This window comes from Crocodylus siamensis, chromosome 5 (assembly GCF_052110815.1).
Source record: "Crocodylus siamensis isolate JL-2025a chromosome 5, ASM5211081v1, whole genome shotgun sequence".
Taxonomy (NCBI): Eukaryota; Metazoa; Chordata; order Crocodylia; family Crocodylidae; genus Crocodylus; species Crocodylus siamensis.
In genome coordinates, this window is record NC_143399.1 from 28,186,557 (window position 1) to 28,204,430 (window position 17,874).

Sequence of the window (17,874 nt, forward strand, 5' to 3'; positions counted from 1 at the left end):
CAGATGAGGAACAGTTTGATTTAAAAAAACAACAACAACCCAGCACAGACTCTATTCAAGTGGACTGCCATTGACTACACTGATGAAACTCTACACACCCACCAGGGCCCACCTGTACTGAACTCACTGAGATCAGGTCTCAATCTAAAGAACAGACTTTTTTGGTTAGAAAGCATTGGATGGATTCAAACCTGCTGGCCGATGTTAAAAAAGGAAGGACAGAACTTAATTCAGCCAACAAAAAACACTCAACAACAACAAAAAAGGTATAATCCTCCTTTGTCAATGTTCATGATACTTTCAGATTCCAATACTCTCACAGGAAAGTACATTCTCTCTTGACTATGTTGTATCAAATGAATAAAATGGAAGTTTTCTACATGATAATTCCTTTTATATTATAGTGTATTATGTAGATTATACACATACACACACACTTAAAAGGCTTTAAAGACCTTTTCATCCAGTTATTTGTATTTAGAGATACCGATTTTGTGATCTTTTATATTATGTTGGGATTTTACAGCCGAAACAGCTACTGACAGACTAATAGCACTTGACATGAAAGGCATTCCAGGATAATTTTGCTTTCACAGCTGTTTCACACAGTATTCTCTTTAATAGACTCAATGGTATTTAATGAGTAGTTTGAACATTTAAATTATTCCCCATGAATAATTCTGCACAGGAAATAACTCAATGAAAAGCTGCCAATAATTGTGTCTATAAACACAGTTAGATCTGTATCTGGAAAGTTGTTTCCATTCCAACTTATGGTTACAAAACACTCCTTACTGGCAATTGGAAAAAAAAAAAAGCAGCCCTACATATCCTGTATTTGCACAAGAGAATCAGCTGATAACACACTAAGAAAACTCAGATAAAAGAACATAGAGGATCTGGCTTGAACTGACTCAGGCCAGCCATATAGGAGTCAAGACTAAGCTTTTGTCCTTAATTCACCTCATTCTGCTCAGGCATTGCAAAGCATATAGTAATTCACGTGGTCCATTTTTAAAAGGCCTCTTATGAAGAGTACGATCCAGTCCAACAGTGTTTAGGAAAGGAGCTTTACCCTGAGCATCAACATTTGGCAGAAGGCAGGGCGGGTGGCACCTTACAGATTAACTCATTCAGAAATGCATAAGCTTTCATAGGTGATAGCCTGCTTTGTCAAATGCTATGAATGCACTTTTGGGGAAACAGGTAATTATTTAGGGTTGATTTAACTGTGATTTTAGAAATTGAAACAAGAAAGTTTATGCAAAGAACAATTTAAAAGACCCATTTTTCTGTGACAAGATGCAAGTGGGCTTCACCCTTAATCACTCCTTCCAGAGCTATTTATTCACCAAAAAGTTTATGTTGCGTCGGTGCTATAAAAATTCACATGACTGCCAAAACCATAAAAATTAAGAAGTCCTTAATGAGAAAGTGTACTTATGCATAAGTGGTCTATAGCAATGAAGCCATGAACCTGACGGAGAAAATAGAAAGGTTTAATTCAGGTGAGGCAGCATACGTGACAACCTATTTCCAGGACATCTGCGTCAGCAGCAATGCACATGATTGATGAAAATGCTGAATAGTTCCTTATAGAAGGCTAACAAAGTAAAATTGTCAAAGGTAGTGACAGTAGATCTGTTGTAACCTGAGCAGCTGAACTTTTCAAAATACATGAATATCTCATAAAATTGAATGACATCTTTTGAATTCTCACATTATTTTTGAAAAAAAAAACCTTTCACCTGTATCTATGAACTCCTATGATACACGTTTAGAAGTACTATCAGAATGCTAATTTAAGTTCCAATTTAGATTCCAAATTAGGTTACACTTGTTTAACTTCATTCACTGTAGTCCCATTCAATGAATGGGGAACAGGTTGAGACTTGGGGAAAATGTGTCCCTAATCTTTTCAGTGGATCTAAGTAAATCAGCCTCTTTGCTCCGGGAGGCTGGTGGGGGTGGACTTTAATTAGCTCAGCTCCAAGAGCCATGCTAATTAAAAGCACCGGAAGCTTCACATGTCAGTGTCCCTGCACTGAAAATTAGTGGCAAGGCGCTTTGCACCATTTTTCAGTGCAGGGATGCTGATACACATGACGCTGGTGTCTGCTGGAACACAGTAATTACCATGCTCCAGCAGACTCAGTTAATCAAGTCTGCTCTGACATACTGGAATTACAGCACTTTGGAGCAGCCTTCCTGCACATGTGTAGGAGCCCGGGCAGAAAGAGGGACAAAGTGAAAGTTAAAAAGGTGAGAGAAGTGATGCTCATTGTAAGGAAGAAGATTGCGAATGAACCTGAGAAGTCTATGAGCACTTCCTTTACTGAAATAGCCTGCGTTCCCATTGTCAGCAGGGACTGAAGCCAGAGTCCAATGGGACTCGGACAACAGCAGGGACTGGAATATTCTTGTTCATTTTCAGTTAGCAACAACATCGATAGCTTGTCTCTCAGATACAGGATTCACTCCAATTATCCTTGTCGTTGTCTCTACACCTAGTCTGTTTTGATTGACTGGAAAGCCACTCAAAGCCACTTCCACTAGTACAGATCAGACCTGTAAATCTTCTGAAGCAGATGGATCAGGAAGGTCAACTTTTATTAGTAAATGTTTAGGATTGGGAATCCAAAAAAGATGACAAAGCCGGTAGGGAAATACAGATTGCCCAACTGAGGGATTAACAATAGAGGGATGGGGGTGAGGAGGGGAGTGCAACTAGGTTACAGGAGATACAAAGTTAGCCAACTAAGCCCGGGGGTGGGGACTGGGAGGAGGGGGGAAGGGGAGGGAGGGGGTTTGCGACGCTGAGAGAGAAAGGGATAGATATGCACAAACCCGTTACAATGGTCCGCAATGGTGGAGGAAGTGTTTCCAAGGAAGTGTCTCAGTCCATATAGTCTCATCGTGGGGGTCCTCTTCAGGTGGAGCGGGGTCATCCGTGGTTGAAGAATCCTCTCGAAAGTGAAGGTCCATCTGGTGCGGCGGGGTGCGGTTCAGGTGGTCAACTCTGGGTCCAATCCCAGTTTAAGTATACATTTAAGGTGTACACAAGAAACAGACTATTAGTCATCCACAAGCAAAACTGGAGGTGCTATCAACATGCCAAATGGCTTAGTAATTACCTAGAAGACAGGGTAGATTTGCACCTTCTGGTCTAACTTAATCACAGACCCATAACCTTTTTATAAGTCTCTGATGAAGCAAGCTGCTGCTTATGAAAGCTTATGCTTCTTAATTGAGTATGTCTACAAGGTGCAAATCTCCCATGCCTGCTGCCTGACTTCAGGTTACCACAGTTAACTACCACTGTTAGTTGTCATCTTCCTGGTTTCTGACTCAGTCTACCAGCTGCATCAGAAATACCCAAGCTAACTGTTCCAAAAGGGAGGTTTAAGGGATCTACAAGCAGAGGGGTCTCAGTAGGAGACCCACCTCTTCGGAAAATATTCCCTTCTGACAGAGTGGAGGAAGGAACAGAAGAGAAATTCCAGTGTATGGCTTATTCTCCCCTGAGGAAAGACTAACAACTTCTGCAGACAGATCTGTAGCTCATGGATTCAACAGCTCTTAAGTCACCTCATTTTTGGCAGGTGTGCCACAAATTAAGCTTTCTGCCCTTTCTGAATGTCACTCTGATCCATTTCCCCTGCTCTGCTTTCTGATCCCTCTCCAATCCACTTCTCTGCCTTCTGTTTCTTGCCCTATCTGCTACTGTGCTGCCTGTCCCCTCCTCAGTTGATTGTTTGCCACACAAAGGCTTCTTGTGCCACTTGTGGCAACCATGCCACAGGTTGGCCACCCCTGACATAAGCTTTGAATTTAATACTGGCTCCAGTATTTCAGCCTTTTGACCTGGTTTGCCCATCCCTCCTGTAAAGTTAGCGTGAAGGGGACATTGGAAGGTTTTCACAAGTTGTACAGTGTGTACAGGGATCCCACAGTGAGGGGCACAACATAAATACTATCACTCATTGTTTAAACTTAACAAGTAGGAGTTTTATACTCAGCTTAAATACAGATAATAGCAGTGGCATTTGCTACCACCTCTGTCTTGAGCAGTTACTGTTGGTCATTTTATAGAATGCAAGTTAACATCTCAATGAGCTTTTTGTAGCATGCAATTGATCTTCTGAATACTGCCATTACCACCTCTGATTACAGTCATCTGATGCTATTACAGAGCTATTGAAGGTTCTTAGCCTCAGATCCAACATAAAACCTACTAAGCGATGCACAAGAAATAGAACTGACCAGAGCATGACTCCCACACTAAAAATGATCCATACAGTTCTACAAGATGGCTGCTACCATGGTTTTTTTTGTCTAGTATAGCAGCTGATGTGGAGAATCAGAAAATCCTAGGTTCCATATCATAACACTCCTTTTGATCCAAGTAAAGTAGAATAAACTAAGATTTTAATGGGTGCATCCACGTGAGCATGCACATGCATCTTGCAGCATCTCAGAGCCCTTTGAGATGCTGCAAGAGGCGCATGCGAGAACGAAAAAACATTCCCCATGCCGCAAATTTGCAGCATGGGGGCAAAATTAGACCCCTAAAAAAAACTGCAGGGGAAAAAAGCAGGGTGGGAACCAGTCCCTGAGGCAACCAGAGGCTTGGTCCTCCACAGAGATGCTCTGGTAGCCAGCTAGAGATCTCTATGGCTGGCCCTCGCCCCAGTGCTGAAGCATGCTGCCTGCCAGGGCAGGGAAGGCAGCATGTCAGCTTCAGGGAGCTAGATCTGGGATCCTGTTGGAAAGTAGGGGGAGGGGACCATAGGGGGGCCCCCACCGGCCCCACCCACTCCCCCAGCCCCCTGGATCGCTGCCCCACCTGGCCCCATCCCCACCTGCCCCACAAGCTATGGCTGTCCCACCTGGCCCCATCCCCTGCCTCCCTCCAAAACTCCCTGATGGCTACCCTGCCTGCCCCCATCCCCTGCCTGCCCCTCCCAGGCCCCCACAATCTCTTGTCCCCCTCCCCCCCCCGAGCCTAGCATCCCAGCAATTAAAAAAAACAAACAAACCCTCACTCACCGGCAGTAGCAGCTGCCATCAGGGTCACTGGAGCCTTATGGCAGAGCCCCTCTGTGCAACACGGGGCCTGGGTGACAGCCACAGTGGTCCCAGGTGCCCAACACCATGTGGAGCTGCGCAGTGCCCTGCCGACAACAGCACCCACGCAACGGGGAAGTGGCAGTGTGAGTGCCAGGCGGCTGCTGCCCCTCACTGCCCCATGTTGCATAGGGGGGCTCTGCCATGAGGCCCCAGTGACCCCCACAGCAGCTGTTACTGCCAGTGAGTGTGAGGCTTTTAAAAATTTTTAAGCGCTGGAAGGCTGGGGCCAGGAGGGCAGCCATCAGGGAGGCTGGGGGTGCAAGAAAGGGATGGGGCCAGTAGGGGCAGCCATGGGAGGCTGGGGGTGCAAGTGGGGTGTGGGGCATGTGAACCCTGCAGGGGGCTTGGTAGCCCCTGTGGGGGCCATGTGGCCCCTGTTGGGAGGGCTGTAACCCCTGTTGGGGGACAGCAAAACATATAGGCATTTAGAATTTATTTTATTATGATGATAGAGATACTGGTAGGCTTCCAAATTGCTTTAACACTGTAGATATATCAATAAGACTTTGCCCAACTGATCGCTGTGTCTCTGTCTCTCACTCTCTCTCTCTATATATATAGTGGTCTTTTGTTTTACTTGTGAAGGAACATGGATTTTGGGGTATTTTACAAAGTGACTTTGGGATTTTTTCTATCAGGGATTTTTCAGTTTTCAAATAGGGAACACCAGAATTTGTGCTAGGGAGGCCAGTAGCAGGACCCAGGCAAAGGAGCCTGCTCTGAGCTGGCACCTTGGACCCAACTGGAGGTGGTTGATCTCCTGGCCATCTGGGGCCAGGAAGACATGCTTTGTCAGTTCAAAGCAGGCCACCACGCAGGGAACAACTTCCGGATGATAGCTGCCCAGGTGGCTGGGGAGGGGCATGGGAGTAGTGCTGCACAAAGGCCAGCCCTGTAGCCACAGTCCACTGACAGCTGGCCCAGAGGGGCAGATACCTCTACTGGCTGTGCAGTCGCCATCCGGGTCTGGCAGGTGCACAGCAGGTCACCACCAGGCAGCAACTCCCACTACCACACTGCTGCAGTGGGTAGAGGGTGCTGGAAATTTTCAGGGGTGCTTCAGCAGTTCAGCTGGCACAAGGGGTTGTGTCCACAGGTACCAATTGGCTGGTCCCCAAATGCTCCTGAGAGTGAATAGCCCTGAGCTACTTGACAGGGTAACTTTTTGTACTGGTGAGGCCAGGACAGGGCAGCTTTTTATACTGCTGGGGACAGCACAGGTGCTTTAGCTCCCCCTGGCTGCAGATCCAGGAGGAGCCAGGCAGGGTTATTTTGCCCCAAGTGGCACAATTTGCCCCACACCAAAGTGCATGTCCAGGCACGTGTGCTGAGACAAAAAGCCCTGGCTCAAATCTGTACCTCTTCTATTTGAGCTACTGCAAGTACACGTGCTTGCATGTGTGGACGCACCTAATGAGTTCAGATAAATAGATACATATTAATACACACACACACAAAACTCAAACCAAACATTCCCTGAGGTTTAAATCTTTTCTTACCCCTCCTAGTCTCCCCATGACTTTTGAGTACTATGTTGTCTCATTCTGGTAAAAAATGAAGACAAATGCTAAGCTGTTAAAGGGTTTTGTGTTGTTTCTAGCAGTCTGATCAAAAAAAGAAAATACTAGCACTTTTGCGAGGAACTTGTGTTCATGAATCTTTTGCCTTAACTTTATAATTTAAGATGTTGTTACCATAGTTCACAAAAAGCATCTGAACATATGGCATTAATACAAACACGAGTAGCCATCAAAATGTTTAAACAGTGACTGTTTACCCATTAATACGGAGCCACATTCTAGCCAGCTGCCAAGCTAGAGTTTGAAGATTCTCCTGTAGTTCTGTTCTTCTAGCATGGTTAAAATATCTCTGATGTTGCCAAAACCCTGCTACTAATTCACACATTTCATGACTTATTAGCACTAATATGTATAAAATTAAAATGCAGTGGCTTGTGAGTTCTATATTTTGTCAGGCTGTACTACAAAACCATTGAAACAATGACAAGGTTTTAGGGTGGATGTACACATATTATTTCTACAGCTGTTACTTATGCAGAGTGGATGATTTGTTTTAACTTAACTCATGCCTTGCATACTAAAAAAATTCCCCAAAGACTCCAAACAGCCCTCAAAAAAGGCAACATGAAAAAAGGTATTTTTGTAAATCCATGTGTTCACAAGTAGTATTTCAATTTTTTTTTTTGTTTGAATGATTTAGAAATGAATATTACAAAAATCTTAGGTTCAAAAACTGATAAATTTTAGCTTAAAGCAAAGTTTTGTAATGGGGTTGTCAGTGCATTTAAAAACAAAAGTTAACATTAACTATGGAAGCCTGAAGAGGTCTTTAAACAGAAATTCTTGTTCTATTAAAAACTATGCAAATGTGCGATACTTGGAATGTTTGAATTAAACTTATCACAAGGATAAAACAATTATGCAGAAGTTTAGTATCTTAAACTTTAAGCAATAAATATACTACCTCTTTTGTTTGTTTTTTACCAGGAACAAATATTTTATCACCAATAATGCACACACTGAAAATCAGACCACAACTGGGATGTCAAATAAACCCCAGATGTTGAAAATACTCAATACGCTCTTCCCTTCTGTGTAAATTATGCCATTTTTTAAATTAGGAATAATTTTTATAATATGCATTTACACATACAGAAACTTCACCTACTATTATAAAAGCCTATGTCTGTCTGTCTGTCTGTCCATAATGCTTTATTTGCACTCTGATTGGCTGATGGAAACAGCCAATCAGAGTGTTCCAACCATGGGGGAGCACCGCTTTGATTCCAAACCCGCCCTGAGGACTCTTGGCTCCCCTGCTCCCTCCCTGCAAGCCATGCCGAGGACCACACGGGGTAGGGGTGGGGGGACCCACCCCACTCCCTGCAAGAGGCAGAACAGTGGTAGCATGGGGCGTTAGGTGGTGGCACTCCATCATTTTTGATGGGAAATTGTCTAGTAATTACATACCTACAGATAAAGTAAACCAAAATCCAATGAATAAGGCTTAGCCTGCCTGGAGACTTGGAGAGTTTTACACATATTTACTCCAATTTTCTATTAAATTAGTGACTATTTGACATAAGTAAAGCACAGCTTTGGTACACACATTATCAAGAGACTCACTGCAAAGACACTTCTTCCAAGAAACCACAGAAAAGGAATCTTGCATATTAATTAATGAGTTTCTAATTATCAGTGCATTCCCAGAATTTAGACACGTTACTTCTGTGAAATTGCCTCTCTCACATTCAGCTTTCTGGGTACTGGTACACAAACATACACAAAATGCCTCTTGTGCCTTTGAGACCACAACTATCAAATGTAACAAAACAAAGCATGAAGAACAAGGTTTCTCTTGGCAATGATGCATCACATATGTTTTGCCCTGATGGGCCCTCTGAGGCATATGAAGAACAATTACCTGAGAGAAGCCTACTGTCCATTTTCTACTATTTGCCCACCTGGCATTGTTGTTACAATCAGTTTACCAAGATCTTGCTTTGTGACTCAAAAAATAAAAGGGAAAAAGTGTAGCAGCTGTGGGTGGTAAGAAGAATCAGACTGTGTTAAATTCATTTCAAAACCACCAATTAGAAGAGAGGATAGAATCTTAAAAATGTCAGAGATGGAAATAACTCAGTAGATCCTTTTATCTATCTCCCCCAATCACAGAGTTCCTTGTTTGCTAGGATTTTGTCTAATCTAATTGTACATGTCTCAAGTGATAGGGCTTCTAGTACTCTGAGGAGATTACTCCATGGCCTAAGTAAAATCACACTGTTAAAAAGGATTTATTTATATTTAATGTACATTTTCATCTCATAATTTCTTTCAATACCCTCTGCTAACACCCTAAATGTCCCCTCTATTTCGTCAGTGCTTATAATTACCGAAAAACTACCCTTTCCTCCCCAGAATTTTTTGGGCACGTCTATTTTTAGGATGAAGTTCTGCCCCAATTTGCAGACTTCAATCAGACTGGAAAATATGAAGGGGAGCAGGCTGTACTCTTAACGCTCTCAACATGCTCCTGGAATATGTATTCCTTCTTTGGATCATAGGCTTTAGAGGCCTGCGTGTTAACATAGCATACTGATACAGACATAGGCAGACAAGGTTCTTTAGGTAAATCCAGTATCTTTTATTAGACCAACTAAAATAGTTGGAAAAATTCTTTGCAAGCTTTCAGGTACAAACACCTTTCTTCAGGCAGAGTAAGTGTCAGGCAGAGGAAGGCTGAAGACGGGTGTTTGTACTCGAAAGCTTGCAAAGAAGAATTTTTCCAGCTATTTTAGTTGGTCTAATAAAAGTTATCAAGTTACCCAAAGAACCTTGTCTGGCTACGTCCTTAGACCAACATGACTACAACCAACACCCTGATACAGATATCACACTGCCGAACTTGCAGCCAAATACAGAGCTCTAACTCATACCTCTTTGGCTTCAGCTGCTGCCAGTTATATTAGTTAAAATAAATTCCTATGAAGGAAGTATTGAAAATCCTTATCTCTGCTAGTGTGAACAGTGTAATGCTAGGCATGCCTCAGATCCCACACTCTCTCTCTTCAAATAAGAGCGTGTTTTATAGCAGCAAACAGCGGATGTCAACAGGGTGGGGAACTGAAGTATAAGAGAACAAGAAATCATTATAAAAGAAAAAAAACTTAACAAAGGCTGAATTACAGTCAATATACTGTTAATGGCATTTGAGAAATGAGTCACAGATAGCAATTAGCTTATCATTCAGTCCAGCAAGTTTAAACTGATTATTAACCCTTGGAACACAGTCTAGTCTCCCTGGTAAAGGGTACTGGTGGGAAGGGGATACGGTTGGGATATTTATGAGATAATGTAGCATTTGGCTACACAAACAAGTATAGGACAAAAAATTACCCATCAACAGCAGGAGTGGCCAACCTGTGGCTCTGTAGCCACACGCGGTTGAAATTAATATGCGTCTCCTTGAATCTTTGCACAAGTACACGACGTGACATAACAGCTATGGATGCTGCTCTCCTGATTTGATGCAGATTCAGCCACCGAATCGGGCCAGATCTCTGGTACATTGAATTGGCAACTGAAGCTTCGCACAACTCTACAATTCAGTATGTTTTAAGATGGTGGCAATCACATTAGGATAGGTGGGGTCTGTGACTGGAATCCATCAGCAGGAGCTGACAATGAGGCATGTTGCATTAAGTAGTTCTCTGAAGTTTTCAGGAAAAGTTACTCACACAACAACATTTATTGAATAGCATTTGGGTTAATCATTAAAAGCCCTTTTAAAGTCTTTTACTTTTCTCTTAAGTTTTTAACAGAGGTTGCAATGTTCAGTCATTCAAGTTAATTGTGCATAGCAAAGGATACAAATGTTTCTGTACTTACTTTAGCACTCTCACAATAAACTTGCTCTTCGGATGAGATTTGTTTTTGAGAAGCCTTAGCAGTTGAAGATATTCAAAATATTTACATTCTTTAGGGGATAGAGGCACTGGCTTATCCTAATCTCTTTTCTAATTACTTGATTTATCAGCCATACCATAGCATAATCTTTATGACACCCACAGCACACGCTGACATCATTTTAATATAGTTACATTTCAAAGGGTTTTCGTAATACTGCAGAAAACATTATAAACTTGGTTTATAAAGTGAAGTCTACATTCAACTTTATACCCATAATTTCAAGCGTATTATTATTTTAAGAACCCCCTGTCTTCCTCACTGTGGGAGATGGTTTTCTAAAAGAACATGTTCCTCCATATGAAAATACATACTGGTGCTTAAGAGGATAGCACCAGTGAAAGCAACTTACATTTCTTATGGTTTCAACTACAGCTATTTGCCATACAATAAAACTTACTATTTCTGTTTTCAACAAGTTCACATTGTGCTTTTGACAATCATAGATACGTACTATTGCTTTCATAGTGTTGTTCAGCAGTTTCTCTTGTTGTATATGGGGAAACAACCACTGTAAAATAGAAAAATGTAAAGTGTAAATCCAAACTTGATGTGTAAGAGGGAGGAGGGACTGAAACAGATGCAGTATCTGAAACCACTTTAAATTCACTTTTCTGAGGTGGTTAGATTTTCAGTGGACTCTAAGCCATCATTATGAAGTTGCATATTTAACTTGAATGGTTGCCAAAGGATTTTATTTGATCCTGATTGAAGTTTTAAGGAATTAAAAATAACCCCCAAACTTAAATAATAACCACATAAAGATTTCAGATCCTGTAAACAGCAATGAAGAAAAAAGCAGTTCAACTTGCTACTCTGCCAATTTTAGTGTCCCTTTGGAACTTGCATATCCAAACAGTACATTCTGATTATGCCCTATGGCTTATCACCATCACAGGCTAAACTATGTGATAAGAAGCTATTACAACTTTGCAGCCTTTTTGGCATGCTGCTGCTGCGTACTTGTGTGACAGATGGGACCCTGTTTGGGCAACTTCTAGCAGGTCAAAGCCTGCAGACCTTGAAAGGAGAAATCTTGGAGTGACATGAGGAGGCGTGCACACATGCTGTTTCAGGCAGCCATAACCCACTAAACCTGTTTGGTAGTTTGCTTGGTAACATCCTCGGGTAGATAAGACCCTTATGGAGAAGCTGATCACCCACTCTCAGTAGAAAGGTAAATGGCAGGCTGGAATTTTCTAAAAAGTCAAAACCATTTGTGTGATTTTTAAGTTTTCTGAGTGTTTCAGGTATATCCCAGTGGCACTCTGAAAGGCAAATATTTTTGAAAAGTCACAAAGCAGAAATGAAAGGATAATTCAGGAAATTGATGTTGCCAATGAAAAGAGATCCCCACCTGCATTCCTGACTGTACTTTTGGAAGAACCAAGAAGAGATTACCTTTAAAAAGTAAAAAGAAAAACATCATTTCAGGATTTATGCACCTGCTAAATCAATTAGTTAGATGGTAATGCTGATTTTTACAGTTACAACGCCAAGACTCAGACCTTTAATCCCAGGAGACCCCAGTAACCTGGACTCAGCTTTCAAAAAATCTGTTTCATTTTAACATCAGCTAGAATCTTTGGCTGTCTTTCAGGCTTCTACCCTCTAATGAAACAGAACCTTTATAATTTCTTCTCCCACCCTTCTAGCAGGCTGCCCCATCCAGCAAATGTCCTCTCTAATCAGTGAGTCATCCCCTTTACCATGCTAGTGTTTCTAAAGGTGGGGGGAACCTTCACTTTTGCTGTGTTGTCTACAAGAAATTAGTTGAAATACTCATCAAAAGCAGGCATTTCCCAAAATATATTGAATGCAAAGCATGTGTATACTTTGGGCGTTAACTACTACACATTGCTATAGCCATGCTTATTAGGGGTGTGCAAAGTGGGCCGTATTCGATTTGAATTCGGATTCAGCCCAAATCAGGGACAGTGATTTGATTAATTGATTTGGATCACTGTCCCTGATTCAATTTGGCTGAATCTGAATCTGAAGATTCGACGCTGATTCAGAGAATCAGCAATTCGGCTATAGACACAGCTTTAAATGTTTTTTCTACATACCTCAAGAAACCAGACAGAGCTCGTGAATGCTGTGATGCCGAGGCAGATGGAAGATCCCACAGGAGCATAGGGGGGTGGGGGCAGGCCCACTTGCTCAGCGGCAGACCCAGAAGTAGGCTGGAAGTAGTTCCAGCCCACTTCTGGGTCCACTGGGAAGTGCGCGGGAGGGCCCCCGGCTCAGCAATTGGCCACGGGCGGACCCCAGGTGCCCCCCCAGACCCAGAAGGCACCAGTCGCCAAGCCGGGGGGGCAACCTGGTGCGGTCCCCAGAAGACCCAAAAGTGCTTCTAGTCCACTTCCAGGTCTGCTGGGGAGCCCCTGCACGCCATCTGCCCCACCACCGCAGCACTCACGAGCCACCTGCTAGCTTGAGGTATGTAGAAAAAAACATTTTAAAGCTGTGTCTATGTCTGAATCGCCGAATCTTTCCGAATCTCTCCAAATCGATTCAGAGAGATTAAAGGGTCCTCTGATTCAATTTGGATTTGGAGATTCGGCCACCAAATCGGGCTGAGTCGAATCAGGAACCAAAGCTTCATATGGCCCTACTGCTTATATCTTCTCTCCTTCCCCGCTTTTGACACTGGTCTGTTCATCAGCTGGCAGCGAGGCATCTTATTCACCATCTCCTGTGAGACCTAAAAAAGGTTGTTAGTAGTCAGTCTGAAATCAGGGTGGAGATGCAACTTGCCAACTGACTGAATCACAGATGCATGAACTTTCCTGAGCATATACATTTTATAATTCTCCATCTCCAATTCAGTGAGTCTGAGGTATACTTCTACACTGCTGTCTGCCTGTGAGAGCAGAATGGGGACAGCTGCATGTCTGTTCACTCCTATCACAGTACAGTTTTACACTGATTTTTTTGTTGTGAAAACAAAGTAGAACCAGAAAGTAGTCTTTTGCATATACAGTAGTTCTTTCATATAACTTGACACTTTTCGTATTACATCTGAACACATGAATACCAACATATTGTGCATAGAAGGTACTGGGATTTTCCTCAAGGCTTATTTTGAGAACACAGACTTTAGGCAGGGGTAAGTAGATCCAACTTCACAAATTTATTTTGACTGATAAAATGCCTTCTCACATGGAAATCAACAGAAGTGGGTATGGACACATCAGGTCTCTGGCAAGCGGCTCTTGGAATTTATTTATTCTTACATTATTTGAAATAATGTGTTTAACTCCCTCATTAATTTGCTAATTTATGCTGATGTGTACCCACATACCCACTGCACTAGATTGCCATAGCTAAGCATAGGAGCTAGCGGTATTTATTTTACAGTTTCATCCTGTTATGACATTGTTTGAAATGTTCACTTAGAATTTTTTAGATATGAAAGAAGGCCTCTTTAAAGACTAGCCAAACATAGAGTAGGGGATTGAAACTGGTTATAAACCCTGTACAACTAATTTTGTGAATCTATTATCATAATCTTTCTAAGTTATAAGAGTTTATAAAAACTTGCAGACTGAATGAGCAAATAGACAGCTAAAAAAACTGGATTTTACAATGTAAAAGCAGTTTACATGGATTTGACAGTACAAATAAAAGCTGTAGTACAGAATACACAGCAGAATCAGACATTGTGGGTTACAATAAAAGAAGAATCCAAAGCAGACATGCACACTCTGAGAAATATGCACTAAAGTGGTAAAGTATTTGATTCAAGGAATACGCATGCCTGTATTCCAAATTCAGGGTTAATTAAAAAACAGCGGCTACCATTGCATTTGGAACTCAGGCACCCTCTAGTGGACTCTCCTAGGAAAGTTAGCAAGTATAACTTTAATTAGGAGTATATAAACTGATCCAGATTCATACTATTTTCATATTTCATCATTATAATACTAGTTAAATTACATGGATTCCTATTTATAGCTCAGAATATTTTATTATTTCTATGTGATATTTATACAGCTGCAAAGGAAAGTGATACAAATTGATAGTAGGGAGTGCTACTACTACCTATATGTAGTAACTGAAAATTAATTCTGTGGCACATTATTCTGAGCATTGGCTTGTTTACACTCTGTGTAAATTTTGCATGATGAAAGCATTATTTCATTACTACATAAAAAAAACACTTGCATCTGGGTCATTCACACATCTGTTGTTCTCTGTGTATGCAGATTACCAAGAGAACATCTGTCACCCACAAACAATGCCCTAGTTTGCATAAGGCTCAAACTTACTAATTACATCAACAGATTTTACACCATGTCCCATCCTAAGCAATCTCTAAACATATAGCTACAGAAGAAAAATTGAGACCCTCTTCCAAGCCCTTTGAAGTCCATAAGAATTAACACTGAAATCAACAGTTTTATCATTAGTATTATTTTGGCAATCCCAGAAGAGCTCCTGTGCATTTTTCTTGACTAGAAATCTTGTTAAGTACAGAACATTATTATTCTGCCAAAGCAAAAACTGGCAGGAAGAGACAGGGTATTACTAGAGACCCATAACTTTTTCCTACGTAATAGCAATTTAAAAGAAAAGCCTTTTTGGCCAACAGAGCCTGCTGGGCCCCTCTCTGTGTGCACCCCATTCTTTGTAAAGGCTACCTAGTGGAGTGGAGCACTCCTTCCCCTTTTCATTCAAAACAGGGAGTATAAATACCTTTCATTTCAAAAGTACTTATGTAAAGAGCATAGTAACAATTCTTTATTCAAAGCCAAACATTTCCAGCTGGGGGATGGTTGTGTGTAAAATCCCCGAAGTACAATAGGTTGGGGTCTTTGTATACATTTGCAGCACAGGATGCAAAAGAAAGAGCAGAACGAATTTGCACCAAAGCCCCATGCTACACAGGGAGAGTGTCTATACTTGCTATTAGTGTGCAGCATTAAAATTCAGTCCATACTGCATTGGAGTTTATTGCTCCTGCACCTTTACAAGTGTACCTGGGACTGCAGCATGTTGAGCAGGGTAGAAACAGGCCCAGTTAGCAGGGGGCCCTGGGAGAGAGGGGGGTCAGCCTGCCAGCCCAAGGTTGCTTTGATTCTGCCCAACATGCTGCAGAGGGGCTGGCTGGAGCACGAATGTGGGGCTAGCTAGCAGACAGACCCCCACACTGACATGCTCCAGCCAGCCGGATCAGCATCTACATGTGTTGCTGTGCACAAAAATACTCTGCAGTATGGTTTTTACAAGTACTACCCTGCTGCGAAGTTTATTAGTTTCATGGTCCCTACCAGGGATGCACATGATGACACCACACATTTACTGTGGAGCTAATTAGGCAACTCTACAGTAAACATCTTGTGTAGCTTCACCCAGAATCTCATACCAAGTTAGTCTAGCTCTCCCATTGAGAACATATTGGGTACAGATCAAGCAAGCAACTTTTGGGTGCAAAACCACTACAGCAGGCTCTTGACATGCAACTATAAAACCAGTATTTCCAGCACAAGCTTGCAGGAAATTTAAACAGAGAGCTTAGTTTCCTTTGGGCTGATTTTTACATTACCACAGGAACAGCTTTGGGCAAAAACAAAGAAAACAAAACTTTAACGCTTACAAAATGTTTTTCTTTCCTCCCCTCCCCTAAGTCCTGAGACCCGGACAAGGGTGTGGAGAGCACCCTGTTCAAGTTTGCTGATAACACCTAGCTGTGGGGTAAAGTGAGTACACCAGCAGGCAGGGACCGCATCCAGGCAGACCTGGATAGGTTGGAGAAGTGGGCGGATCTGAACAGGATGCGGTTCAACAAGGACAAGTGCAGGGTGCTGCACCTGGGCAGAGGGAACCAGCATTATGGTTATAGGTTAGGGGCTGACCCTCTCAGCAGCACAGAGGCAAAGAGGGATCTTGGAGTCAGGATTGACTCCAGGATGAATATGAGTCGCCCATGCGATGAAGCAATAGGCAGAGCCGACCGCACCCTGTCATACATCCACAGGGGCATCACTAACAGGTCCAGAGAGGTCTTGCTGCCCCTCTATGTGGCGCTGGTCAGGCCACAGCTGGAGTACTGTGTCCAGTTCTGGGCGCCGCACTTCAAGAGGGATGTGGAGACCCTGGAGAGGGTCCAGAGGAGGCCACTTGTATGGTCGGGGGCCTCCGTGGCCAGCCCTGTGAGGAGAGGCTGAGGGACCTGAATCTCTTCAGTCTCCGCAAGAGGAGACTGAGGGGGACCTTGTGGCTGCCTACAACCTTATCAGGGACCACCAGCAGGGACTTGGGGGAAGTCTGTTCACCAGGGCGCCCCTTGGAGTCCCCAGGAACAATGGCCACAAGCTGAGAGAGGGTAGGTTTAGGTTAGATATTACGAAGAACTACTTCACTGTAAGGGTGGCCAGAGCCTGGAACAGGCTCCCCAGAGAGGTGGTGCTCTCACCTTCCCTGGAAATCTTCAAGAGGAGACTGGGTAGGCACCTGGCTGGGGTCTTATGACCCCTGTCACCCCCCAGTGCTCCTTCCTGCCCATGGCGGGGGGTCGGACTCGATGATCTGTCTAGGTCCCTTCCGACTCAGTGATTCTGTGATTCTAAGTCACTAGCATCACCTGGATTCAATTTTGTGCTCAGGAAAACTACCTACTTTTAAAAAGTCAATACACTCCGCTTCCCTTATGGGCAGATTCCCTTATTTTTTCAGAGGTCTTACACCTGCTATCTTTACTCAAGGAGTTCTTAGATTTCATAGACTTCATAGACGTTAGGGCTGGAAGGGACCCTGAAGGATCACTGAGTCCAGCCTCCTGCCCCAGGGGCATGAAGTCAGCTGGGATCATAGGATCCCAGCAAGATAAGCATCCAAACGTGTCTTGAAGGTGTTCAAAGTGTGTGCTTGAACTACCTCTGGTTGCAGTCTCTTCCAAACCTTGGGGGTCGGACAGTAAAGAAGTTCTTTCTTATGTCCAGCCTGAATTAGTTGCAGCGGAGTTTGTGACCGTCTGATCTTGTCATCCCTTGGGGCGCTCTGGTGAACAAATGCTCCCCCAGATCCTGGTGAACACCCCTTATAAACTTATAGGTGGCCATCAGATCTCCCCTGAGCCTGCGCTTTTCCAGGCTGAAGAGTCCTATGGCTCTCAGCCTCTCGTCGTAAGGTCTGTTTTCCTGACCTCTGATCATGTGCATGGCTCTTCTCTGGACTCTTTCAAGGTTCTGCACATCCTTTTTGAATTGTGGGGCCCAAAACTGGATGCAGTACTCCAGCTGCGGCCTCACCG